Source organism: Ammospiza caudacuta, chromosome 33, assembly GCF_027887145.1.
Source record: "Ammospiza caudacuta isolate bAmmCau1 chromosome 33, bAmmCau1.pri, whole genome shotgun sequence".
Taxonomy (NCBI): domain Eukaryota; kingdom Metazoa; phylum Chordata; class Aves; order Passeriformes; family Passerellidae; genus Ammospiza; species Ammospiza caudacuta.
This window is the reverse complement of record NC_080625.1, coordinates 3,545,805-3,573,619: the sequence shown is the minus strand read 5'-3', so window position 1 is coordinate 3,573,619 and position 27,815 is coordinate 3,545,805. Positions and strand designations below refer to the sequence as shown.

The following is a 27,815-nucleotide window of genomic DNA, read 5'->3' as shown; positions in this document are numbered from 1 at the left end:
TCTTTCTTGAATTCCTCACTTCTCATGGTCTTCTTAATTACAGCCCTGGAGAGAGCTCCTTATCAACTTCTTGCTTCTTAACTTTCTTCTCACTCCTTTAGCTAACTGGCCCGCTGTTAGCCCCTTCCACACAAAGGCATTTGCTATACCAGCCCCCACAGCTTCATAGGTTGCCCTATGCTGAAGGTATACAGGTTACATGCCTCTATCATTTACAGCAGGGTGGGTTCCTCCTTAGACAAGGACTTCAGGAGTTTTTTACACTTCTCATTAGCATTTTCAACAGCTAATTTTGAAAGCAACACCTCTCTGGCAATGTCATTCTCAATTTGTCTTTTAAGAGCTTGTTTCAAGCAGCCCTTGAATTGCATATAAAGCTCTGCCAGTCCTTGCTTTACATAAGTAAATACATTTTGGGGGTCACAGCATCGGGAACCTTTAAATATGTGCTATGCACAGCTTCAGTAATACCCTCAAGGGCCTCTCCAGGAATGCTCGTTTGCCCATCAGGGTCTGCGTGGGTTCCCTCTCCAGCCAGGTGGTCAATAATGAGGACAGCGATATTCTGGTGTGCATGTCTCACAAATTTCACAAGCAAGGCTTCTAACCTCTTTTTCCACTGAGCATCTGTGGAGGCCGGTGGGCCTAGAGAACAAAGGCCATTATAGTCATTTGGACAGAGAGACAGACCCCAAGCTGGAGAAATCTCCCCTGTTCAGGGCAACTGAGCAGAGCATCTCCCAGGATGCTGTGTTGTATATGCAAATGTACCCAGTTCTACCTTCTTGGTTGAACTGTTGGCCTCTCCTGCCCTTTTTCGTTATATTTATATGTCCTTGAATGTTCTCCCTTCCCTGCATATCCATTGGCCCCATATTGCTCAGTGTCCCACCCCCTTTACCCTATTGGCTGCCACCCCACGTCTCCCCTCTGTACCGCCCTGAGCCCTCAGCCCATTGGCCCATTGGCAGATGCTGTGCTCTGCCCTCCCTTGTCCCCTGTATTTAAACCTGGACCCTCCATTGTTCTTTCTGTCTTTGTCCCTGGACCCCTTTGTGCATGGCTGGAATAAACCTCCGGCTCAGACCTCCATAGACAGGCCCTTCCTGTTTCTTTGTCGTTGGTGATTCTAGAAGAGAAATGTGTGCTAGAGTGATCGTGTGTGTGTGTGCGCGCCTGTGCCACTGAGCAGCTTCATTACTGGAGATGTTTCTGGAAGGTCACAGCTCCGCTTCCTCTCACTCCACCACCAATGGGCTAGCAGCTTGGGACAGCTGGCAGCCTGAACAGGGACCTCTTCAGAGCATTCCTGGAGGCGTCTTCAGTAGCTTTTTTGCTACTGAAATTAAGCCATGTTCGGAGCAGCCAGTTCCCAGAGGATACTCCTAAATTTTACTGGGGCAATCCCACAGGTGACCGGCAACCTTCTTGAGGTGAGAAGATCAGTTGGATCTGACGGAGCACCTGGAGAGCTTTTGCTGATTCCTTCCTGGTGAGTAATATATTTGGGGGTCACCCTTTTTTGTCTTTCCTTTGCCTTCTTTTCCTCTTGGATGTTGGGAGGAAGTGTGGGGATGGGAGCCAAACTGACCCACCCACAGAGGGAAGTTTATACCCAAGTTAAAGGAATCCTTGTTGGGAAAAATTTTCATTTTTCAAAGGGAGATTTAAAATCTTTTCTTCATTGGTTGTTCAAGTATTCTCCTGATATTATGAGGGAATCTATTCCAATGAGTTTTGGGACCATATAGAGAAAAGATTCTATGTTCTTCGAGTTAAAGGGGATCTTTCAGTGGGGAAATTTTATCCTTTGGCCTTATTGTTACATCTATAGAAAATGTTGGGAAACATTCAGGACCCCAGTTTAACACCCCTTCTCCCCATTCCTCCCCTCACATCCCTAAACCCTCTTCCCTGCCCCAGGGAGGATTGGGAGATGGATCCTGCCAGCAGGCACAGGGTTGCTATCGTCTCCCTGACATCTCCCAGTGTTCTCTGTTCCCTCTCAAGGGCAGCACAGGCCATGCTGCCTTGGGCTCTCCCCTAACCCTCTTACCAATGTCCACATACCCAGTTCTACCACCCCTCGTTGTTCTCCCAGATGGTGCCGGCAATGTTGCCCGCCCTGCCATCTTGTCTTCTCCCTCTCCAAGTTTTCCTGCCCTTTCTCCACAAAATGGTGCTGACCCCATGAAGGTGACGGCCATTTTGTCACCTCCCTGTCCTGCCAAAAATGGCCTCTCTTACCCTCCCCCCACTTTCTCTACTCCTGTAATCGCTCCCTGCCCCTCCCTTCTCTGTCAGGAAGTGTGTCCCCATTGGGACTTCCCCTGTCTATTGGGAATCCCCTCCTCTCTTGACTCCTCCTCTGATTGTCCTCCCCTTCCCATTCCCACAACACTGGAAACAGAAGTGGTGATGACAGTGACCAGAAGGAGGCCATATTGGCTTCCACAGCTGCCCACAAACAGGCAGATTCCAGCTGCCCCAAGAGGCCCCATGCAATCATCAAGCCCCCTTCATCCTCCTCGGGGGATGAAAGTAGGGATTCCGCAGACCTGGATTCTGGTCCTGTGTCTGAGGATCGCTGGACCAAACTGCAGAGGGAACCTACCTGGGAGGGGCCAGAGCTCGCCAAAAAATCCTGGGCTTTCAATTATGTGTAAACACAGCAGAAGGGCAACTGCAATCAATTCCTGGGAGCCAATCCCCTATGGGGAATTGAAGGAGCTCTACAAAGTGGCTAAGGAATATGGTCAAGGGATGCATTTCTTAAAAAACTTGCTGAAAGCTACTTTCTCTGCCCATATCTTGATCCCCCATGATATTAAAAATATCATGAACTGCCTCCTCTCCCTGGCTGAGTGCATGCTGCGGGAGAGGCAGTGAAAAAGGCATATCAAATCACTGGTGGACATATATTCAAAAGATACCAACAAACCAAATATAACCTGTTGTATTGCACTAGATATTTAGTTGGTTGCACTGGGTGTTGGGAAAAAAATGTTATTGGGTCGCGTGGATGGTATATTCCCCCTCACATGATTCCTCCCTCACATCCCTGGTCTCTGTATCCCTGGTGGTCTGTCCCACGGGTGGTCCCTCCCTTCGCCCAACCCCAGTGTTATCCCATTGACCGTGGTCCTCTTTCCCCGCCCCCACCACCTGTGGCATAAAACCCCAGTGCAGGTGAGGCACGCCCTTTTTGCTGCCTGGGTGGTCGCCTGTGCCAGAGGTGATCTGTCCCCCACAAATAAACTGGACACTTTGACCCACGTGGCAGGGAGAGCTTCTTGTCTTTTATCTCGTTCATGCAGTTCTGTGTGGGCTTGGGGCCTGAGTGAGCCGGGTTTGGACTCATATAAGCCCAGAGACCACGGATATTGCAATAACCCTTGAACAAATGGCAGGAGAAGGTGACTTCCAGATGCCACAAGACCAAGCAAAGGATTTACAAAAAGCTGCACTCAATGACATCGCCACTGCTGCAAAGACATCCCAGCTCCTCACTCCCAACGACACCCTACATACACAGAGTTTCACTAACATCAAACGAGGGCAAGTGAAATTTTCATAAAATTTGTAGACGGACCTAAAGTTGCACTTGAGAGAAAAATAGAAAGCCCAGAGGCCAAGAAGGAAGTGCTAAATAAAATGGCCTTGGCAAAGGTGAACGCTGACTGCAAAACAAAATTAAGAGCTCTCCCCTTCGACCTAGAACCTACAATCGACCAGATAATTGAGGCCTGTGCCAGATTGACTTCCACTGAACACACCGTAGCAAAGGCAATCTCTAAGAGACTAGCAGAGGCCTTTTTAACATCCAAAGACATTGCAAAATGTTTTAATTGTGGGGAACTGGGCCATTTTATGAAGGACTGTCAAGAATACAAAATGCCTAAAGACCAGCAGCCGCCAAAGAGGTGCCATTCACCACATTGTATGGATTGCAACAGACATTCTAACAGCCGTTCTCAGTTTCATAATCACCAGCAGCCTCACCACCACCAGAACCATTATCAGCCAAAATCTTCCAACAGAGAGGGGGTGGCCCTGCCTGAAGACAGCAAATGGAAAGCTGTTTCACTGTACCCTCCCCACTATTCCAGAGGTCCAAGATGTGGGAAATTCCCACTGAGCTCTTCATACTCAGACCTGAGTCACCAAGGCTTTCCAGCAAGTTCGGGTCAGGACCTGACACCAGCTGGTGAGTGCTGTGTCCATACAATTTGATCCATCTGCTTTCTATCATATTCCCACCAGAAAATATGGACCCCTGGAGGACCTGAGGGATGTGCTGGTAATAGGTAATCGTATTCATGGACCAAATGAAATACATGTTATAGCAGAAGTATAAACTGTTGGGCCAACTGATTAAATCACAGTCACTTTCTGCTGCACAAAACCACCACACTTCCTGCACAAGAGAGACTGTGATCACCCAAGACTTTTTATTGCCATTAAGCATAGACAATATCCCAGAGCACCCAGTGGCATTCTGGGTTGAAATCATGGGCCAAGACAAACCTCTTATAGACTGCAGTCAGTTGAATAAAGGTAATATCTACCTATAAGGGATAGTGGACACAGGGGCTGACATTATTATGATTACACAACCTAAATGGCCCCCAAACTGGGAGCTGACTCCTGTCATTGGAGTAATCTCAGTGATTGGAGGAGCCATCATCTCCATGAGGAGCAAACATACTATCACAATAGAGGGACCAGAGGGCCAAACTGCCACCATATTTATATTCAGGACACCCATCACCCTGTGGGCCAGGGACCTATTGTCCCAATGGGGAGCATGACTTGATATTCCACCTCCATCCCAGGATTTCTAGTTGGGGCCACTGCAGAGCGCAACACCCCACAGCTCACCTGGAAGACTGACACCCCACCATGGGTGAATCAGTGGCCCCTCTCAACAGAGAAATTACGTACCCTTGAGCTCCTTGTGGAGGAGCAGCAGCTTTCCAAGGGCCACATTGTACCTACCAACAGCCCTTGGAACTCCCCTGTCTTTGTTCTTAAAAAACCTGGTAAGAACAGGTGGAGGCTCCTCCATGACCTTCATAAAATTAATGAGGTCATGGAGTGTCGTGACGTGGACTGTGCCCTGGCCAGGTGACAATGACAACAGGGGCGTGACAGATCCCCCTCACAAGTTCTGCAAATCCCAGCTACCAGTCCCAGTCCAGTGCAGGAACAAAAAGGCAGCAGCACGAGTCTTGGGGGTGAAACCAGGGTGGCTTTATTTCATGACCAGCAGCCAAGACAAAGACTTGGGGTGAACAAGAGCTTTTATAACATCACTCAGGTGGAGGGGTTTAGGGTAGCAAACCAATAGGAGTATGGTTGGGGAGGGGTCCAAGCAGGACATTTTACACTTGAACCAATAAGGGAGCCATAGGGAGGGACATAACTTGGGTAAACCAATTAGTGTTCTAAAAGATACAGAATAGACAGGGAATTCTCCAGAAGAAAGGGCAGGTTTGGGGGAGGATTGACATTCAATGGGAGGGGAGAGCAAGGAGAATTCTGGGGAAAAGGGGCAAGGATAGGAAGGATTGACAACTGGGAAGGCTGGGGATTAAACCTTGGTAGGGAGTGGATAGGTGACAAAGAAAATTATTGACATCTAACTCAACTGAATAACAATGAGGGAGTACGTCTAATTTTAGAAACACAAAATACAAAATGAGGAGCCTATGACACTGTGAAGACAGGGGGAGGACAATACAGGGGGACTACAAGACCACAGATTAGGCAGAGAACAAAACCACAAATTCAGCAGTGAACCTGCCAAACAAAGAAAATGCACTAAAATAATGGAGGACATGGGTCCCTTGCAGTCTGGCCTTCTCTCTCACTTCATGCTTCCCGATGATTGGAGACTGAATGGAGTCATTGATATTAAAGGCCACTTTTTTAACATCCCTCTCTATCCTCGAGATGCTCCTAGATTTGCCTTTTCCATACCCTCCCTGAACAGACAGGCATCTCTGAAGCGCTACCACTGGTGAGTCCTCCTCCAAAGAATGGACAACTCGCCTTCTATGCCAGTGGTACATGGCCCATGTCCTATCTCCCATCCAAAGGACCTTCCCAGATGCCATCATCCTACATTATATGGATGACATTCTGTCTTGGTTTGAAAAGACAGGTGTCTGCTAAGGAAGGCAGGAGCTTCCTGTGAAATGGAAAATATAAACCCCCTCCCTCTGAATTATTATAATTTTGAAATTCAAAGGCTCTCGGGCAGAGATGTGGGAATAGGAATAACAGTTCTTTATAAGGGAAAAATAAAAATACAAATGCAATAGTACAAAACAAACAAAACTGACAGTCAGAATACGACCTGACACCCAGTGGGTCAGAGTGGTGGTACCAGTCCTATTAAATGGTGGCTGCAGTGCTCCTGCAGTGACAGGTGTGGTTCTGTTGAAGCAGTGATCCTGTAGAAGGGTGGAGTTGTCCTCTGAAGATCCAGTGGTGGTGTAGATGGGCCTGGACTTCCTCTGGGAATCTAGTGGAGAAAAAAGCTGCTTCTCTAGGAATCCAGTGGGAAAAGGCTGTCTTCGTTGTTCCAAATCTCAGATTGTATCCAGTTAGGAAGGCTTGGCTCCTTGTTGCGCTGGTCTTCTAAGTTCTTCTAAGCCTTCTGATGTTTACATTCTTGTAATGGAGTTTCTCACGCATTTTATGTAAATAATTGTTGTTTTTACATTCCTTTCTGGAGGAGGAGAAATCTGATGGATTGTTGGCTTGTCCAGTGTGAGTGGAGAGGTGGCAATTCCATCCTCCAATCCTCTGTCACTTTGAAAGTCTATAAATAGTGGAATCAGAAAATTAACTTCCTTTCTTCTTACCATGGAATTCCAGTGTCCGCATTTTTTTATTTTGTGTCCTATTGCATTATCTGGTGGCCACCATGTGTGGGACAGACATGGGTGAGGTCATATAGTTTTACCCCCCACTCCCTGCTTTGGCATGGTGACTAGGAGCCATTTGGCACTTTGCTTGCAGCTCTTGTGATAGTGGCAATACCTGTGGTTTCTATGGAGGACTCCTTGGTTTTGGATCTCAGGAAGGGTCTCATGGAATGGAAACAGGCCTTCATTTCCTGGAACAATTTTGAAAGATTATGTCTGTGGGCCAGAGAGCAAGGGGTTTTTTTCAGACCCCGCAGAGGTGTTCTCCAGGGAGGCGTGGTCCCTCATGGGAGAATGCCTCATGGAAGCTCTCTTTGCTGATTGTAGTATAGACATGGGATTGTTGCTGGTGCAATGGAAAAAGTTTGATATGGTTTGGCAAGGGTTTGGATTTTGTAGCTCTCAGAGTTCCCAGGGGGACTCTTCCACCTTGGACATGGAGGAGGGGGAATTTGAATTTCTGCACAAAGCAGAAGCTTCCCCTCTCCCTCGGGATGGTGAGCTGGGAGACGGTTCCGGCTCAGAGGGCGACACTTGTTCCCCAAAGGCGGATTGGGCTCTCAGCCAGCTGGCTCTGAGCAGCCAGCAAGTGGGCAGCCCCCGCAGACTTCTGGGGGCCCTGTGGAGTCAGCTAAGCCAAGCCCACCCTGCCTCACACTGTGGAGACGGCGGTGTGTGGGGGCATTGCCCCCTCTTTTTGCCTTCCTGGCACTCGGGGGCTGCAGGGAGCCCCAGCTCAGCCTCCACCTCTGCTTGAGTCTGACTTGGTGACAACACTTTGTCGAAATTGTGGCGTTTCCACAAAATACTCCCTGGGCACGACGGGAGCAGGTTCATCCACTTCAGCACTGGTCTCGTCCTCAGGGGGGCGGTATCGACGGCCTCTGAGTCTGCACAGCCTGCTGGGCATGCACAGGCGGTGGAAGCTGCTGGAAGCGGGATATGATCAGTGGTATCTTGGGCGCCACCACAGTGGGTGGGCAGCCCGTCCCACTCCACTCGGGGGCCGGTGTCTGCTGTGCAGTTTCATGTCATGGGCAGAACTCTCATAGGGGTGGTCCTGGACACCCCTGTGCTGCCCTGCAGTTCCATGAGTCGCGTCTCTCTCTGCGCCCCATTCCTCTCCCGCGCTGCGTAAGAGGGCCCCAAGCAGGTCCCGCTCTGACCCACACCAGATCTACAAGCACTGCCAGGACCTGCGTCCACCGCCATGTCCTCTGCCCATAGTGCAGCAGACAGCACTGCTGGGCTGCCAACGGGCACGGGCTCTGCTGGGGCTGGAGTGGGCCCTGCAGTGGCTTATTCGGCCCCGCCACCCCGGCCTCCCACAGACACTGGGGCTGTGGTGCAGGAAGACGCTCTGGTGTTCACTTTTAGCACAAATGGTGACACAGCTGGCATAGACCCTCCTTGATGGCCTTGTGGACACTCCCCCTGCGTCAGGTGACTGTATGTCCGAGGGAACACAGGCGGTTCTGGTGAGAAGTCAAAGCTAAGGTCGAGGAAATAGTTGATTGTGCCTTCACGCAGCATCTACTGGATTGCTGAGATGGCTCCTCTGGCTCTGCTGATGCTGCAGAGGACGCGGTGCTGCGTGGTGTTGAGTTGCCTCCCACTCAGGCATCTGCCTCTGTCCCTGTGGGGCCCAAAGGATGGGACTTGGCAGGTGCTGCCACCTTACTTCCCTGTGCTTAGGGGTGTTACTCATATCAGCCTTTATAGTGGGAAGCTCTGATGGAACTCCGTGATAACGTTGGACAATATGGTCTGGGGTCAGTTGAAGTCATGCAGCTGCTTTGAATGCTTGCTACTGATTTGCTGACACCTTATGACATCCACAGTTTGGCTTCTATTCTGACTGTAGAATTCGGCATTTTTGAGTCTAAATGGACTCAGTTGGCAGCCAGGGCAGTGGAGCAGAATGCTATGCTGGGTCTGCAGGATCCCAGGTGTGTGACTGGCACTGATGTTCTGGTGGGCACAGGCAATTATGGTGATCCTTATGGGCAAGTTGGCTTCAATCCCCTTGTGCTTGACCAGTGCCAGACAATAGGCATGGCAGTGTACGAAAGGCTATTCTTGTGAGCCAGCGAAGGCTTCCTGAAGATAAGGAAAGCCTTCCTCCTTGTATCTCTCTCAAGGAAGACACCAAGGCTATCCCCATGGCAACAGGATGGAAAAGAGAAAGTAAAAAGATACGGACTTTAGCTGGCTCACAGAATGACGTGGCTCCTTGTTCACCTACTGAGAACATTGTTTCTTTCTTATGACAAATGGGTAGTGGATGTGTCTGCTAAGTAAATTAAAATATCTTGAAAAACTATAAAGCCAACATGTTGTTATAATAAATCGCTCTTATACACCCTTCTGATGGAGTCGGTACTTGGCGCTGTGTCTCATTTTATAGCAACATCTGGTGCCACCCGACATGATTGCAACTGGACTGTAAAAAAGGAAAGTGAAAAAAGAGAGAAAAAAAGGTGAAGAGTACCCTAAAAATCAGGGAAGGCAGCAAGGATGCTATGGAGGTCTGGACCTAATTCAGATGTCTGATTCAAGGTGAGTGATTTGGAAAATAATGGGAAATAATTTATCAAACGAGGAAAAGACTATTTTGTCTACATGGAAAACTTTACTGAAAAGAAAAAATGTTCAAGCTTCTGATTATGCTCTTCATAGCTTACTAATATGGTGTAAATCACACGACTTTAAAGCTGATGCCGACACTGCCTTCAGTGTCAGGGCATGGAAAAAGTTTGGGAAGAGACTATGGGAAGTGATATCTAAGGGTGATAAGACGTATGTCAATTTGGCTACTATCTGGAGACTGTTGTATCAGGCATTGAAGGAATGGAAAGCAGAACAAGATAGAGGGGAGGAATTGGAGGAACAGGAATTAGAGCAAGAAACTGAAGTAGATGAACAGGAGGAAGATGAGGCTGAGCCCATCTGTTCCAGATTGCAAGAAAAGACGTATTCTATTACCATCTGGATGGCAGTTGTCTTTTGTCAAGTGGGCAGTTTGCCTTATCTCTCTCTTTGAGTGACCACAATCACTCCTCCCTTGGGAGGGGACATCTGCTGATAACAGACTATTGAATGTCACTGCATGACTGATAAGAACTATAACATCCCATTGTGAGATGCTCTGCCCAGAGGGAGGAGCCAAGCATTGCTACCCAGATATAATCCAGAGGTTCTGAAACACCAACACAGCTTCTCCACTGGATTCCCCAGAGGAACAGCAGCTGCCTCTTCTTCCACTGGATCTTCAGAGGAAGATTAAACCCTTTTCTGCAGGAACTCGTGCTGCAACAATACCACCCCTGACCCTCCAGGAGGACTGCAGCCACATTTCCAATGGGACTGCTAACAACACCCTGACCAAGAGGGGGTCAGGTTGAGTTCTGACTCTGTCAGTGTTGTTCTGGTGTACTGCATTGTTTATTTTATCCTTTTATTTTTCTTCCCTAATAAATATCTGGTATATCCTGCTCCCATATTTTTTGCCTGAGAGCCTCTTAATTTAAAATTTATAGCAATTCGGAGGGGTGGGGAGGGTTTACATTCTCCATTTCAGGGGAGGCTCCTGCCTTCCTTAGTAGGCACTGTCTTTCCAAACAAAGACAGTTATCTTTTCCCTTTTGGGATACCAGCAAGATCATGTCACAAATGCCACAGAAAGTATTACATGGAAAGAAACCAAAGTTCCTCTTCCATTACACACACCCATGTCAACAGCCACTATTATATAACCCATACAAATTAGGTACCTGTAGGCAAAATGGGGAAAATTATTGGATTGCAAGAAACTTAGGAAAAATCGTAATAGATTTGGAATTGAATGTCTAAAAGGAGAGAGACGGATTTGTTTAACATTTAATATTACAGTTCAGGATTCGGTAAAAAAACAACTAGTAAACAAAAAGCTAAAACCAGCACAGCAATCTAACTCTGTATTGACCCCAAATTATCTGTTGAGTCGTATTACAAGACTCCAAGCAGTTATAGAAATGATAGCAAACAAAGCTGCCCAGGCATTAGAGTTAATATCAAGTCAGCTAAGCCAAACAAAAACTGTAGGGTATCAGAATAGGTTGGCTTTAGACTATTTATTGGCCAAAGAAAGGGGTGTTTGTGGTAAGTTTAATATATCAGATTGTTGAAAATTGATGACCACAGAAAAGTCATTCTAGAAAAAGCAAAAGAAATCAAAGATGAAAAAATTTATGCATATAATAACCCAGGTACCAGTCCAAAAATTAGAAAACAATGTTAAAACTTAGCTGGTGGGGTAATGTATTAGAAGAAATTAAGATTTTTCATTCTGCGTGTTACAACTGTTTTGATATTTCTTCCTTGCATAATCCCCTCTTTTATTTTGCCAGCATAGTCCAGAAGATTCAAGTAGACAAGAAATATTGCTCAAACCAAATGATTTACAAAGAATAGGAGTGGGGATTGTTAAAAATGCGTATTTTATGATTGGCTTTTTGCAAATATTAAAATGAATACTATATGTGTTGTGTTAGAAAGTAATGCTGTATTAATTTTCTTAAGTAGTGTGTTAAATATAGTTTTAGGTTATAAAAAATGTTAAAATATAAATGATGCTATGTAGGATACTTTTTTAAAAGAAAGGACTTGCAGCGAGATAGCAGCCACGGGACACCTAAATTTTTCAGAGAAAAAGAATTTATTGCCCTCTTATCAGAAGAAATGAACATCTTCCCACTTTGAAGGCACTGTTAAGATTCAGAGGAAGAAGCTAAAAATGACCAGACAGAATCCTGTATTTGAATGGAATTTATGCATCATATATGAGGTGTATGAATATGCAACAGGCTATTGGTTTTAAAGGTTAATCCTTTGTTAACAGGTGTTCTTTTTCAGACAGAAAAAGGATACTGGAAACACACTGCCCAGAAAAAGGTACCCAGACATCTGTAACTCTTTGGTTCTATTGTCTCATATTGTCCTAATTCAAATTGTCCAAATTATTATTACTCTAATTGTGTTACTATTTTTATAACCATTTTATTACTATTAAACTTCTAAATTTTTTTTAAAAACCCAAGTGATTGGCGCTTTTCACAGCAGTTCTCAGCAGCAGTCCCAATGTAGCAGGACATGTTTTCACAGCGGCCAGGGCCCGCCAGCTCCCGCACAGCGTTACACAAAGGAGCGGCTGTGCTGCTGCTCTTCCCCCTTTGCTTCTCATATTCAAATTGTTTTAGCAAGTCCATAATTGCTGACCAAGGCTTTGTAACATCCATAGCTGTGTCCTCACCATTAGAGGCTGCTGCAAATATATATTGTCCAGCTCCCTGCCAAAAGGGCAAATCTAAAACAGCCGCTTCTGATACATCCAGATGATGGCTTTCACACCATGTGAACAAAGCTTGTAGGGCTCATTCATTAAAACCAATCCCTCTCCTTTTAAAGAAGAAAATCACTACCTCCAATACAGAGTTTTCTGGTGGTGACATCCAAGCTCCCATGGTCTCCTAGGTGATTCCATGTCGAGGCGGTCAGGACATAAAGCAGAGACCACAAGCAGTCTCAGTTGGTAACACTTGGCAACAGTTTATTAATGAAAATGGCTGATCTTTTATACACTTTCCACTTGTTTACCCTTCCTCTACCTTAGCTATTGGCCACAATAATTCAATACCATGCCATTGGTGAAAAGTTACTCTGACTCCACCTAACTTTCTAAAAATGCTTCATCCAGCTGCAGAATGTTCTTATCTTCCTTCTCTCGATCTCCTTGGTTACGGCCTTGGAGAAAGCTCCTTATCAGCTTCTTCTTCTTCTTACTTCTTGCTCCTTTAGCTAACAGGCCCGCTGCTAGCCCCTTCCACAATTCCCCCTTTTTTGTTTTTTGACCTTTAAATACAGCTGCTATGGATTTTTGCAGGGCCCTTTGCAAAAACCCAAGCAGAGAGGGGACACACAAAATCACAATCACAACCATCAACAAAATTCCCATTCTTCCTTCATCCATCTTTAAGTACTGATGTATGGTCTTAGCCAGTGTCATCCGCACGTTCTGCTTCAGCTGCGGAGCCATCGATCCTGTCCTTTCCCGCACGCTCTAGGTAAGGTTTGACACAGCGAGCAGGAACCCATCGAGGACCATTATCTGTCAAAACACAAGCATAACCCCTTCCCCAGGTTACCAGTTCCACTGGACCAGACCATATACCAGTAATCAAGTCCTTGACCCATACCTTGACATTTCTATGGAAATTTGGCTGCTTAGAATTCAAAAAAGAAAAATGGCAAAAGATTGGAGATAACTGTGAGTCAGGTGGGGGACGCAAGAAGTTTAACACATAAACAGCTTTATCTAATCTCACTTGAGGTGACTCCTGTTGCATTCCCCCTTTTTGTTTTTGAACCTGACGTTTAAGAAGTCCATGAGCTCTTTCAATAATTGCTTGGCCCGTGGGGACATGTGGAATACCTGTTGAATGCTCAATGCCCCAAGCATGAAAGAATGCTTGCATTTTCCGCGAAGCATATGCTGGGCCGTTATCTGTTTTTACATGACACGGAACACCTAGAATAGAAAAGGCATGATAAAAATGATGAATAGCATCTCGAGTTTTCTCTCCTGTGAATGCTGAAGCAACCATTGCGTGAGAAAAAGTATCAACTGTAACATGAACATACTTAAAGCGACCAAATTCTGGCATTTTTGTAACATCTGTTTGCCATTCTTCTAACGCAGAAAGACCTCTAGGGTTGGTACCATAATACTGAGTGACATGAGTCATATGACAGTCGGGACAAGAGGAAAGAATAGATTTTGCTTCGGCAGTAGACAATTTGAATTGCTGCTGTAAAGCTTGAGCACTCTGATGAAAAAATTGATGGGATAAAATTGCCTGCTGCAACACATTGGGTACAGTTTTGATTGCAGCAGCAGCTACTAAAGAGTCTATATAGGCATTGCCTTCAGCAAAAAATCCCCGTAATGATGTATGGCTGCAAATGTGCATGATAAAGTAAGAATGCTTTCGAGCACCAATAACTGTCCACAACTTCACTAATATAGTAAACAATGGTTTCTCTTGAATATTATACAACACTGCTTGATCTAAATGCTTAACCAAATTTGCAACATAAACTGAATCAGTTACTATGTTTACAGAACCAGGAAACAAAGTAAAAGCCAAAAGAACAGCAGAAAGTTAACGGTTGCATACAACATCGCTACTTGCACTTGGCCTAAATGTTGTTTTCTGGACAGTACACTGTGACTTTACATGCCCTTGTTGTCCACAATTATAACACTTCGCTGAAGGTCTTAACACTGCAGCAAGAGCTGCCATTTTATGCTCAACTGAACCAACTTTCGAGCAAGCAGTAACCATCTCAGACAAGGTGGGTTCCCCAGGCAAAGTATCAATAATCTTTCTGCAATCTGGGTTTGCATTTTCTTTAGCCAATTGTACACACAATTTGTCTCGCAAAGTTTCATCGTCTACTTGTTTCTCAATAGCGGCAGCAAGTTTTTCTGCAAACTGCAAAAACGGTTCTCTTGTTCCTTGTTGTATAGTAACATATTTCTGTTTTGGAGCTGCCATTTCCATTGTTTTAGTTAAGGCACTCATGCCAATTTGCTGAGCTTGTGCCAAAATCGAAGGATCCCACCTTGCCTGTAAATCTGGATTAGCAAAAGGCCCAGAGCCCATTAGGGCATCAACACCCACAGCATGATGAGGGTCGTGTTGAGGCAACTGCATATTTGTTAAAGCCGTGCGCTCAGCCACTCGCCTCCAAGTTTCTTGAAATACACCATATTGTACTGGCTGGAATAGAATTGTAGCAAGATGAGTGATGTCATAAGGCGCAAGCAAATCTGCATTAATCACACATATTAATTGCATTACCTCTGAGGAATTAATACCATATTGAGCTACTTTTGATTGGAGGTCTTGCACAACCCTCCAGGCGAAGACATGATGACTGTCGTTCTGTCCTGTTCCAGGAACTGCTTTGAAAACTGGAAAAGCCATAGGGTTATCACAAGCAACATTTGCAATGGCACTGTTCTCCTGAGGTACTCTTGGAGCACCTAACCTTTCTATGATGTCCCAGTTCTTTTCTTCAACTGCTTTCCTCCTAACAAATTCCCAAAACTCCTGAGGGTGTCGAGGAAGCACAGTGACTTGGCATGGAGGCAAAGTCCATGGGGCAGTAAGACTAGAGCTCTTAGGAGATGAAGTGACCAGAGCTCCCTGCCCCAACTCAGGTGTTACTGCGGGCGACTCATCACTTGACTCAGTGTTGCTGTCACTGTCAGGTAAAGGAGGATACAGCCTTGCAGGTTGTTCAAGCATCTCAGAGGGAAGCGGGGGGGGCGGATGGCTGGACCTTTCTCTCTGCTAGAGACATTTCAGCTAACTTGCGTAGTGGTGTAGTATATACAGGCACCATCTTGAGCTGCTGTGCAGGTGTGAATAAGGAGGCTTAGGAGTCTGATAAGAAGAGGCTAGGGCAGGTTGCCCAGAAGTTTTCGCAGCTTTCCCAGAAGCCTTGGCAGCTTTCCCAGAAGCTTTGGCAGCTTTCCCAGAAGCCTTGGCACCCAGCCCAGAAGCTCTGGCAGCCTTCCCGGAAGCTTTGGCAGCTTTCCCAGAAGCTCTGGCAGCATGCCAGGTAACTCCCACGGCATCCGAACTTTCTTCACCAAGTTCCCCATCAGAGCCCCCTTCTAACTCAGCCCCCCCCCGTCAGATATCAGCCCCGACTCTTCGTCCGCATCTTGCTCCGTTTCTCCCTCTATTCTCCATTCCTTTAAAGCCTCAAAGAGCGAGTTCCAGGTTACTGCTAAATCAACAGCTGTTTTATCTCCCGCTCGAATAACTTGCCAAAGTCTGTCCCCAACCTTCTTCCATGCCTAAACACTAAATGCTGTGTTGGGATCAGTGCCAAAATTCTGTGATTTAGCCCACAGCAATATATTACGAAGCTCATAGTCTGACGTATTAATTCCCTTATTTCTTAACAAAACTTTCCATGTAGACAGAACACTTTCCTCCTCTTTAGATAAATTTTGTCCCATTATTACTAGTTGGTGGCTCACCTACTTCCAGGTGTCTTGATTGAAGGGAATCAGGTCTGGACCTCCCTGTGGCTTCCACCTGCCACTCTCAGCTGCACCAACACCGCCTCCCCCACTACGTCCCAGTGGGTCACGGTTGCCAATTGCTAGGACCCCATATGGGCCCCCACCGACTATGTTCTTACCACGTCGGCGTCTACAAAATGTCGCAGTCGAGGCGGTCACGACATAAAGCAGAGACCACAAGCAGTCTCAGTTGGTAACACTTGGCAACAGTTTATTAATGAAAATGGCTGATCTTTTATACACTTTCCACTTGTTTACCCTTCCTCTACCTTAGCTATTGGCCACAATAATTCAATACCATGCCATTGGTGAAAAGTTACTCTGACTCCACCTAACTTTCTAAAAATGCTTCATCCAGCTGCAGAATGTTCTTATCTTCCTTCTCTCGATCTCCTTGGTTACGGCCTTGGAGAAAGCTCCTTATCAGCTTCTTCTTCTTCTTACTTCTCGCTCCTTTAGCTAACAGGCCCGCTGCTAGCCCCTTCCACAATTCCACTCCACAAAAACAGGGCTAGAAACCTCACAGCACTTTCTGATGTCTATTTAGCAAAGTTCTGGTTTTTCACCATGTCGCAGACATCTTTTTGTGAAAATCCTTTTCTTTAGGATTTTCCCTTCTGAGAAGCTGAGGCCTCAGAGAAAAAATATAAACAACAGTTATCTGCTGCTGTGGGATGCATCAGGTAGATTTTTGATTGGGCCATCTTGAATGTTTACAATTAATGGCCAACCACAGACCAGATAGCTTGGACTCTGTCCGAGCCACAGATCTTTGTTGTTCTTTCCTTTCTATTCTTAGCTTAGCCTTCTGAGGAAACCTTTCCTTCTATTCTTTTTAGTATAGTTAAAATGTAATATATATATTATAAAATAATACATCAAGCCTTCTGAACATGGATTCAACATTCTCACCTCTTCCTTTATCCAAGAACCCTTGTGACCACGGTCACATCACCATGCTGGCTGTCCCGTCAACTCCCACTTTTACACTGTATTTATTCCGGTTCCCACACTGATTCCCAGCTCTTACACTGCTTGTAACCTAGTTCTCACACAGATTCCCAGTTCTTACACTGCTTGTAACCCGGTTCTACAGCGATTCCCACTTTACACTGTAACATTCCCAGTTCTAAACACCATACCGGCTTTTCGCCATCTGTCTCCTTTGCTCTGTGCCAGGTTATGGCAGAGTCCTGATCACTTTGGCGGTCACCATGTGTTAGGGCACATGTGGGTGGAGAGGTGCGCAGGTGGGGCGCACCACTCACCCCCAGTTTCATGTGGCAACAGAGGCAGTTTATTTCCCAAGCTCCCCTTACACAGGGCATTTGAAAGACCCGGTCTGGATGCTCTCAGTGGTTTGAACTCCGTGCCCCTTCAGGTCCTGGCCACTGAGATGGCTGCAGCCTTGGGAGATATTTAATTGGACAAGACCCTTTTCAATCACAGTCACACATATGTGCAGGGGCACACACACAGACACAAACAGTCAGTGCAAGCAAGGTACCTGTGAAAAATTCCCCTCGGGGATGCAAGATGCTCTTGCATCTCCCACTGGGTGAAGAACAGGTGCTGTGGTGCCAGATTTCTTTGGCCCAACTGGCTCCCAGCACTATGGGTGAGAAGGGGCTGTCCCCTGGTAGCAGTTAAACTGGGGTGCAGCCATAGGGCACAGCTGCTCTACGGCACGGGTGGACTGTGTTGGGGATAGGACTGCACTGAGGGCAGGGACAAGGAACAGGGAAAGGTCTTCTGTATGTTTTGCAAAGAGGTTCATTCCCTGGAGGGCCAGGGACAGAAAGACACCCATGGCCTGGGTGATGCTGGCCTGATGTCAGCCACCCACCAAAGCCACTCTGTCCCTGCCCCCCGCAGGTGCACAGGGGAGAGAAAATTTAACCAAGAGTTCCTGGGTCAGGATAAGATGAGAAGAGATCCCTCACTAAACACCAAAATGAACATCACACACACAGCCTGGGCACACGGAAGTAATTTATTACCAACCAAATCAAACCGGGACAAGGAGAGAGGAAATAAATCTTTCCAACACCTCCCCCCCACCCAACAGGAGTCACCCAGAATGGGCGTAACCAGGGCTCTGCCAAACAGGGGTCACTGGGGATCATCCAGTGTGGATCTTCCCATGGGGGATTGTTGTATTGCACTAAAGAGGGAGCTGAAGCAGCAACACAAAGCTCTTCCAGCACCTGGGGCACTCGCAGGGCTTCCCTTACCAGTGCCTCCGTTGGTGTTGGGTCAAGTGAGAGCTCCTGGAGAAGCTCTTCCCACACTCAGGACACTCATAGGGCCTCTCCCAGGTGTGGATGCACAGGTGGAGTTGCAGTTAACATCGTTCCTGCAAGTGGGGCTGTGGAAGGGCCTCTCCTCTGTGTGAATCTGCTCATGTAAAGGAGATAGAAGTTAGTCCGAAACCTCTTCCCACACTCAGGACACTCACAGGGCCTCTCCCTGCTGTGGATCTTTTGGTGATTGATGAGGTTGGAGCTCTGCCCAAAGCCCTTCCCACATTCCCCACACTCTTAAGGCCATTCCCTCTGTGTGGATCACCTGGTGGTGGATCAAGTCGCAGCTCCAAAGCTCCCTCTGAAGCCCTTCCCACATTCCAAGCACTTGTGGAGGTTCTCCCCATCCTGAGGCTTCTCCACCAGCTGCGAGCTCTGTCTGGATCTCCCTCTGGCCACCTTCCTGGCACATGGAGAGTCTTTCCTCCTCACAGCTCCTGGGGTTTGGTTTGCAGCCTCTCCCTCTGTGAGATCTCCAGGGCTTTTCCTCACCCTTTGTGGGAAGGGACCACAGGGAGAATGGGGCAGAGATGCCTTGGGAGGACACTTCTGTCTAATTGTCAATCAGCTGTGGTCCACTCACCCATTTCTAGAAGGTTCTCTGTTCCTCATTTCCCCATTGGATTGTGTTGTAAGACCACCCTTTCCCCCCACTCCCATTGGTGTACCCCACTTCGACTTCTCCTCTGATCCCTCTTCCTATTGGTTGTCTGTATCCTGGCCCCACCCACCTTCTTCCTGTTATAAATCCTGGCCCCACCCTTGTTCTGGGCTCTGCCACTGGCTCCCCTTTGGCTGGGGTTGTGTCCCTGCTCCTCTCCTCGCCTGGACCCTTCGACTCTCCTATAATAAACCAGCTGGACCCTCAGCAGTGTCTAGAGCCCTCCTTCTTCAACTGGTCGAGCACAAGATTATCCATCAGGGCCTGAGTGCAAGGTGGGCTGGGGAAGCTGCTCCCTCGAACCTTGAGGAGTCTGCTCTGACCGGAACCTGCCCAGGAGCTCCCTCGCAGGGAGAAGATATCCCGCACCCGTTAGATTCCCGTGCTCTGCCCTGGAGCCACTCAAAACGGCCTCTTCTATGAGGTTCTGCCATGGGGATTTGTCCTCCCTGGTCTCTGTCTGCAGCTCAGTGCCTGGGATAAGGAAAGAAAAGGAGAGGAAAGAATGAAGAAGGAAGGACAGAATGAGGAGAGGAACGAGGGTGGACAAGGAGAGGACGGGATTTGCCTCCATGCCAGAGGGAAGGGGAAGGAGATCCACCCAATGCATCCCCAGCAGGACAGCTTCATCAGCAGGGTTGTTCTGCAGCCAGGGGTGATGCTAGGCTGGGAGATGGAACACAGGAGTGGGGGAAAGGAGCAGTGACTTTCTCCTCACCTGCCTCAGTGCCCCATGCAATCTTCCTTTTCCTTGCAGCCTCCTCCTCCTTTTCCATCTGGACAAAGTTTGGGATTGACAAATCCTGGCTTGGGGGAAAAACAATGGGTGAGCACCTTGGTCCTTCTGATCAAGTCCAGCTCCAGAATTCACCGCCCCATTCACTGTTGGTGGGCCCAGACCCTGCTCATCTCCAGCCTCCCCCACCCCTCCAGGCTGCTGGGATCCCCCAGCTCCGGGATTGCTCCTCCCTGCTCTCCCACTCCCAGTGAGCCACAAAACTGATGTCACCTCCCTGCCCCTTCTGGTAGCAGGCAATCACCATGTGGGTACTCCAAGACTCCTCCAAGGGGCATTTGCAGCTCAGCTGATGCGTTCTATGAGATCCAAACATCCCCTCCCTTGCAAAGAGCCCTCCTGGACACTCCCTCAGAGATGTGGGACAAGATCCCCCTCCCTGCTCACCTGCAGAATGTGGAGGGTGGATCGATGCTGCTGGAACCAGGGAGAGCTGCAGACTCGGTGGGTGGGGGAACCGCATGGTTCTCCTGCTGCTCTTCCTCTTCCTGGTACTGTTCCCGTTCTTTCTTTCCCTCCTCCTTTCCTCTTCCTCATCCTCTCTCCCTCCTCTTCCTCTTGCTCCCCTTCCCTGCCCACCCCAGACTCCCCTTTCCCCACCACGTCTCTCCCACAGTCACAGCACCACCAGCTTTTGGGTGGAGGGAACCCCCCATGAGCCCCCCAGGGATGGGCAATGGGCTTGGGGACCCACCCAGTGGGGATCCATCCCTCCCCAGAGTTCCAGGGAATCACTTCAGGAATCAAATGGGGAACACAAATGGATCCCCATGGAACTGCCTTTTTTCTGTTCCATCCCCACATTTTCCTCCCCTCCCCCATCATTCCCCCAACCTAAAGATCCCTCCCAACTCAATTTTGGGATCCCATGCCTCTCCCACTCTCTCTGAATCCTCTTTTCCCCTGCTCTTCTGCCCCTTTGCCATTGTCCCTCCAGCCCCATCCCTCACCCTCGTGCTTGGTTTTGGGGGATCCAGGCCCCTCTTGGCTCTGTCTGGGGGGGTCAAATTCCCTCTTTCCCTGAAATCTGGCAGCTCTTGGGTGCTTTTTCCTGAGAGGAATCCCTGAGTTTTGGGATTATTGGGGTGCTGTTTTGGAGGGGGGACAGCTCTCTCTGGCTTTCCCCTTCCTGTTGTGGCCCCTCAGCTGCCCCTGACACCCTGGGGGTGCTGGGATTTCCCTCCTGGGCACAAGGACGTTCATCCCCTTCCAGGAGCCCAATGCCTGGCTGGGGCTCCAGGTCAGGGGGTCCTTGAGCAGCTGCCCCAGAACCTCCCCCAGGATCTCCCAGAGCAGCTGGAGCCTCTTGGCCTGGGGTCCCCAAAGGCCTCAGCAAGCCCCAGGTCCCTCCCAGGAACCCTCAACTCCCTCAAACCCAGCATCCCCCACATCCTCTGCAAGTTATCTCCATGGCACCAGCCATGGCCATGTCTCCACAGGTCACTGGCCATGTCCCACCATGTCCTCACCCATGGCTGTCTCCTCACCATGTTTCCATCCCTGTCATTGTCCCCAACATCAGCCTCTGTGCCCCTGTGCCCCCATGTCCCCATCCCCCTCCATGTCCATGTGTCCCCTTGTCACTCCCCATGTCTGTGTCCCACCATGTCTGTGTCCACCATGACCACACCCATGTCTTAGTTCAATGCCTTTATTTTTACGCTTGTGTTGGATATTTTAAAGGGATAAAGAGATATTAAAAGAAAATCAACCTAAAAGAAAAAGATTTCCATGTCCGTGCCTGTGAGAGTCTGTCCGAAATATCCTTCATTTATGCCTCACAATTGTCATGAAGAAAAGACCACCGAAAAGTTAAAACTGTTGAGCCAGTGGGGAGGGGAAGTCATGCGATTGTCAGTTTGTTTCCACAGGTGTTATTTGCATAACACGCCATGCTGAACACGAAGGGGGCATTCTGCCCCTTGTGAACAATGGATTCTCCGTACCTCCTGGCCTGCCTGGCTTGAGCTCTGGGTGGTCCCCCACAGAAGACCCCTCTCATCCACCCTCAGCCATTGTGACAGACAAGTAGAAATGCGAGCCCTCTCCATCAAAGAACCAAGACAAGAAATCCCCGTGCAAGAAAACCCCGCTCACACCTTCTTCTAGAGACTGGGACTGAACCCCCCCAGCTCAGGGGAGGTGTGCATGAAGGGGGGAAAAGCTGCCCAGAATAAATGCACCTGCGAGCATTGGGCCATGGAAACAATGGTTTTTGCCTGTTGCTTGGCTAGGACTCTGTGTACCCCCTTTTCTGTTCTTTCCCCCTCCCTGGAGACCTTTGTTTCGGCTCCCCTTCCCCCCAATAAAAAAATCGTATAACTGGAGCCCTGGTTAGCCGTGCTTTTCGAGATCTCCCGGGACGTGATCCAGTGAGCTTCGATGGCCGGACCCCAAAGGACAAAAGCGGCATCATGTCTCGGTAGCTATAACCCATCTTCCCTCTTTTCGTCCCTCTTTCCTTATCTTCTCCCTTTTTTCCCCAGTTCCGCTCACCAACGCATTTCAGTTGTGATTATTTCAATAAAACTGCATTTTGTTGATTTGTTACTGCAAATCCCCTGTACCTTTGTTGGTTATTTTTGCACCTAAAAATCATCGCGTCACCTGTCCACTGGGACGGATTGCGACACTGCCAGCTGAGGTTCCACCTGCTTGGGTGGGAGAGAAGAACCTTTTTTGGTGGAGTTTCAACCCTACTGTCTCTAAAATTTTGGTCTTTTCGTCACTTTTTCATCATCTGCCTGTAGAAGACTCCCTTAGGCAACAGGAAATTAAAATCATGGAATCCCTGAAGTTAGAAAAGATCTCCAAGACCATCCAGAACTCCTTGATGACACCAGAAAATAGGAGTGAATACAAAAGATGTTCTGGGGTTGAAAGCCAAGAAATCTGCTCTCCCCAAGGAATTCTCATTGTTGGTCTACCTCCTGATGGATGTTCTGCTCTCTGCATTCGTCCAAGTGCCCAGAGGGAGCCAGGAAGATGTGGAGCCCCCCAGCCAGGTGTCATCCCAACACACATCACCAGGGCACTGCCTAACAGAGGTCACTGGGGATCATCCAACGTGGATCCTCCCATGGGGGATGGAGCTGGAGCAGCGCACAAAGCTTTTCCCACACTTGGGGCACTCACAGGGCTTCCCTCAGTGACGCCTCCGTTGGTGTTTGGTCAAGGTTGAGCTCAGGGAGAAGCTCTTCCCACACTCCCCACACTCTTAGGGCCTCTCCCTGGAGTGGATGCGCTGGTGGGAGACGAGGGCGAATTTGCGGTTGAAGCCCTTCCCGCAGTCAGGGCAGCGGAACGGCCTCTCGTCTGTGTGAATCCGCTCATGTCTGAGGAGAGTGGAGCTGATCTGAAACCTCTTCCCACACTCAGGACACTCGTAGGGCTTCTCCCCAGTGTGGCTGCGCTGGTGTTTTCTCAGGTCTGAGCTCCACCCATAGCTCTTCCCACATTCCAAGCAGGTGTAGGGCCGTTCCCCAGTGTGGATCCTCTGGTGCTGGATCAGGTGGGATCTCTGGTTGAAGCTCTTCCCACATTCCCCACAATCATAGGGCTTTTCGCCAGTGTGGATCATCTGGTGCCGGATCAGGTCAGAGCTGTCTCTGAAGCTCTTCCAACAATCCCCACATTTGTAGGGTCGTACCCCAGTGTGGATCACCTGGTGCTGAATTAGGCCAGAGCTCTGTCTGAAGCTCTTCCCACACTCCCCACACTGGTAGGGCCGTTCTCCAGTGTGGATCCTTTGGTGCTGGATCAGGTTGGAGCTCTGGCTGAAAACCTTCCCACATTCCAAGCACTTGTGGGGCTTCTTCCTGCCATGAGGCTTCTCCACCAGCTCTGAGCTCGGGCTGCATCTCTGGCCATCTTCCTGGCTCAGGGGGGCTCTTTCCTCCTCGCAGCTCCCTGGACTGGGTTTGTAGCCACTCCTTGTGCAGGATCTCTGAGGTTTTTCCTCATCCTCCATCAGACCAAGCCTTGGGAATAAGAAATCCTGGTTTGGGTTAAAAAAAAAAAAGAAAAAGAATAAGAGGGTGCCTTGCACTGGGAGTTCCTCCTTGCCCAACTTCATCTCAGGAACTAATTGGACATCTTGTGTCTGTAAGAACCTCCAAAACACCGAGATTTAGCACAAAAATTCTCCCAACACCAAGACACAGATCAAAAACTCCCCAAACATCATGATTTAGCAAAAACCTCCTCCAAAAGATAAAGATTCAGCCCCTGCAAAAAGCCAAAGCACCAACATTTAGCCCAAGAAAGCTCAGAAACACTAAGATTCATCCAGGGAAATTCATGGATCCTCCTGCCTGGATATCTGCTGCATATGAGGGGGCAATGCTCCTGGGGCTTGGGGTAGAGCCTGCAGATACAGGCAGAGACGGAACCTTCTGATGCCTCCTGTTTCTGCTCCTCCTCCTGTGTCTCCACTCTTCTTCACACTCCTCTTCCTCCTGCTATTCCTCCTTCTCCTGCACAATCCCACCTTCTCCTCCCACGTGCAGCGTTTGACCAGTTTGTTCCTCAACCCTGCTTCTCCATCCCTTCTCCTCCTGCCCCAGGCCCAGCACCCACTGCCGGCTCCCTCTTCCCCCCAAACCCACAGCATCCCACGGCAGGGGCAGGGATGGGGCAGGTCGGGCTGGGGCAGCGCTGGGCTCTCGGCCGCTCCCGCCCGCACTCGGTCCCCACTGCAGCCGCTCCCGCCGGGACAGCGCGGGGGGCCCGCCCGGCCTTGGCGCTGCCCCACTCCCACCTCCCCAAATTCCCCTCGAGGGGGGCGCTGGGGCCGAGCGGGAGCGCAGATGGGGAACGCTGGGAGCTGCGGGTCTGCCTGGCAACTACTGAGTCATCAATGCCGTGTGCGCTGATTGGCTAAGCACTGCCTGAGGGTGGAGCTGCAGAAAGGGGGGACACCCTGCTCCAGGGGGGATGTCCCACAAACGGGGGACCCCCATGAAAGGAAGAAGAGGAAAGTGTCTTTACAAACAGATGCTGTGAATCTGCTCAGAGATAGAGCCAGGAACTTGTACATAAGGAAGTGACAGGAGAAGCCAGCAGTTTCAGAAAATGTTATTAAATAATGACAGGCTGCTGCTTAGCCAAGGTTAAATTAATGAACTTCAAGAAGAACAAAGACTTCACAGAGCCATAAATATTGTTTGCTATACAAAAGTGGGGAGCATCTAAGGAAGGGGAAGCAGTAGGTGGACTGGGATGTCTGTAGCTCTCAAGCCAACAGGGAAAGAGAAAGGGAGATGTAGACAGGAAACTTAGGATGAACAGGAGGCTGTGTCCTCCAACAACTGGACAGACCCCATAGGAAATGTCCCATGGCTTCTCCCTTTTTTTTTTTTTTTGAATGAAATTATTTTTACAGGAGTCCTCTGTCTTCTTTCTGAACAGAAACCTCTGGTGATGTCAATTTTTCCACACACCTTGGGACGCATCTGGAATTCCTTCCACCATCCGGGACGGCGGGCAGTGAGTGCAGCTGAAGGTGCCTCACCCACTTTGGGTGATCGGCTCCCTTGGGGGGCAGCAGCACCAGGGATTGATTGAGTACCCGAGAGTGACCAGGAGACAGACGAGTGACACATCAGGGCGGGTTCTGAAGAGTCAGCAGGGAGAGAGCACTGAAAATCTCATCTGTGAGTGCACTGGGATCTTTGGGGAGTGAATATGGCAGGGCACCCATGGAGGGTAGAAAAGGGAAAGCCGGGAAGGGGTCCTGTGCCAAAGGGATGCAACAGATGATGATCCCAAAATATCTCTGAAGGGTCCCTTTGGAGAACGTTGAGGAAGAGTACACATTCCCCCAGAGGTAATTAAGGACATGGATACCTAGAGGGGCAACAAGGGAAGTGGAGAAGGGATTTGGACAACAGGGGATGGATGGATGGATGGATGGATGGATGGATGGATGGATGGATGGATGGATGGTGTTGGTGTGCTGGGAAGAGACTGGGTGAAGGGGAGCGTGCAGCAATATGGTTAAGGCAAGAAGCAGCTGGAGAAATCTATGTGGTAAGAAAAAGAAAAGAGGAGGAAGAGAACAATACTGAGGATTGGGGTGTTTTTCAACAGGGTCTTATCCTCAACCTTTGTCAGCTGATCATTTCTATCCCCGGTTTCCAGGAGAGGAAATCAAGGAGGTCAGGGTTTCAGGGGGTTTCCCTGTGAGGGGCAGCGGCAGCACCGGGCGCAGAGCTGCGGCACCGGGAGCACGGGCTGGGGGCCTGTGGGGAGCTGCGGGGCCGGGCCGGGGCTGTGGGGCAGCCGGGGCTCAGCGCCGGGCGCTGCCTGACCCCACCAGCCCCGGGCAGGGCCGGCAGCGGCCCCCGGCCCCCAGGAGGCTGCGGGACGCCCCGGCCGCTGCCCGGCCCCGTGGAGCTGCCGGCCCTGCCCGCCGGGGGCGCCTTCGGACACTGCGGCAGGACAGGGAGCGGCTCTGGGCTACGGGCTGGGGAGGGCACCCTGAGCACAGGGAGGAGGAGCAAGGAACACATGGGAAAGGCGGATCATAAGGAAAGGATCAAGATATTCTTTGAGTCGCTGCAGTCTGGATTCTGCAGAAAGCTCAGCAGCTGTCAGAGGATGAGCAGCCACAGGCACTGAGGGGGCTGCAGGAGGGGCACAAGAAGGCCCTGCAGCACTTGGGCACAAAGGCTCAGCAGGTGAATGCAAGAAGGGAGCAGCAAAAGGCCAAGCTGAAGGCAAAGGCCGGGGCACAGCTCCTACAGCCCCTGAGGGATCAACCCCAGGGCCCAAGGGGGCCCCAGCACCCAGGACACGGCTCGGCCACAAGCACCTGGCAGAGGCATTGCCCTCCTCGGCAGGGGAGAGCCCACCCAAACAGCCCCTGGCAAGGAACCAGGGCTCCAGCTGCAGGGCACAAGGACACTGCAAGCACAGACAGCAGCACCCTCAGGACCAGCAAGTCCACAGAAGGGTGGGAGAAGCACCAGGAGGCATCGGGCAGCCCCCTCACCCAGGACACAGGGAGCCTGTGCCCCCTTGAAATTTGATATCAAGTGCTGGCAGCGCAGCCCGGCCTGTGGAGAAGGATGGGGGCTGCAGCGAGAAGGTGTCCGGCCGCTTGTGGGAGCCTTTAACCCTTTCTCAGACAATGAAAACTTTGCAGAACATTAACCTTTCCTAGAAGAGAGATAGAGATGAAATGGAAGAAAGAAGTGTGCAAGTGTGAAAGTGAAGAATCTTAAGTGAGAAGAGATGATAAAGTAGCTTAGCCAGACTCTTCTTGTTATATCCATGGACAGAACCATGTTCCTTCTAACACGGAAACTGCATCCAGAGGGAGGCAATGGCTCAGACCCAAGAAAGTTCAGTGTCAGTACCCCTCAGCACCAAGGAGGGAAATTTGAAGAAGACAAGTGTCCCAAAGGTGAGACTGTGCTCTGTTTGGAACGGGACAAAGCATCCTTAAAAAGACAACCCTAGATCAGCTCTAGTCCATGTTCAGTAGTGAGAGCAGAGACATAAAGGGAAGAGGTCATGACATCAGATTTACTCCTGGTGGTGCCACGAGGGACACAGAAACACACCAAGTTTCAATGGTGTTTCCAGAAGAAGCCTGAAGCACGAGAAAGACTCCTCTCCTCTTGATGAATTGAGAATTGATTATCTAAAGACTAGTGATAGACTGAGAGTTGAAATTTGAGAGGTAGATGTATTGGAATTTAGTAGAGAGACGACGAAATGTTTTTAGAAAGTTTTCATTTTCCCTGTGTATTTCTTGTTATTTAGAGTTGTAGTTTAGTTAATAAAGTTTCCTTTTCTTTATTTCTAAGTAAAAGCCTGCTTTGCTTATTCCTGGTCACATCTCACAGCAGACACCAGAGAGAAACCATCTTCATAGGAGCACTAGCATTGTGCCAGCCTCTAACCATAACAGAATGGGACACGGTTTCGTGACTCCCTGGCAGACCATGGGTTATACAAATGCTGTTTCTCCTCT

General features: G+C 49.1%; 1 protein-coding gene and 2 pseudogenes across 1 annotated transcript in view; 2 read left to right on the top strand and 1 right to left on the bottom strand.

Moving 5' to 3' along the window:
* The window catches only part of LOC131570213 (uncharacterized), a 1,483,036-nt pseudogene that overhangs the window by 24,492 nt on the left and 1,430,729 nt on the right, over positions 1 to 27,815 (top strand).
* LOC131570264 (class I histocompatibility antigen, F10 alpha chain-like) overlaps positions 1 to 27,815 on the top strand; it is a 190,620-nt gene that overhangs the window by 154,041 nt on the left and 8,764 nt on the right.
* The window catches only part of LOC131570235 (zinc finger protein 271-like), a 558,758-nt pseudogene continuing 552,423 nt past the window's right edge, over positions 21,481 to 27,815 (bottom strand).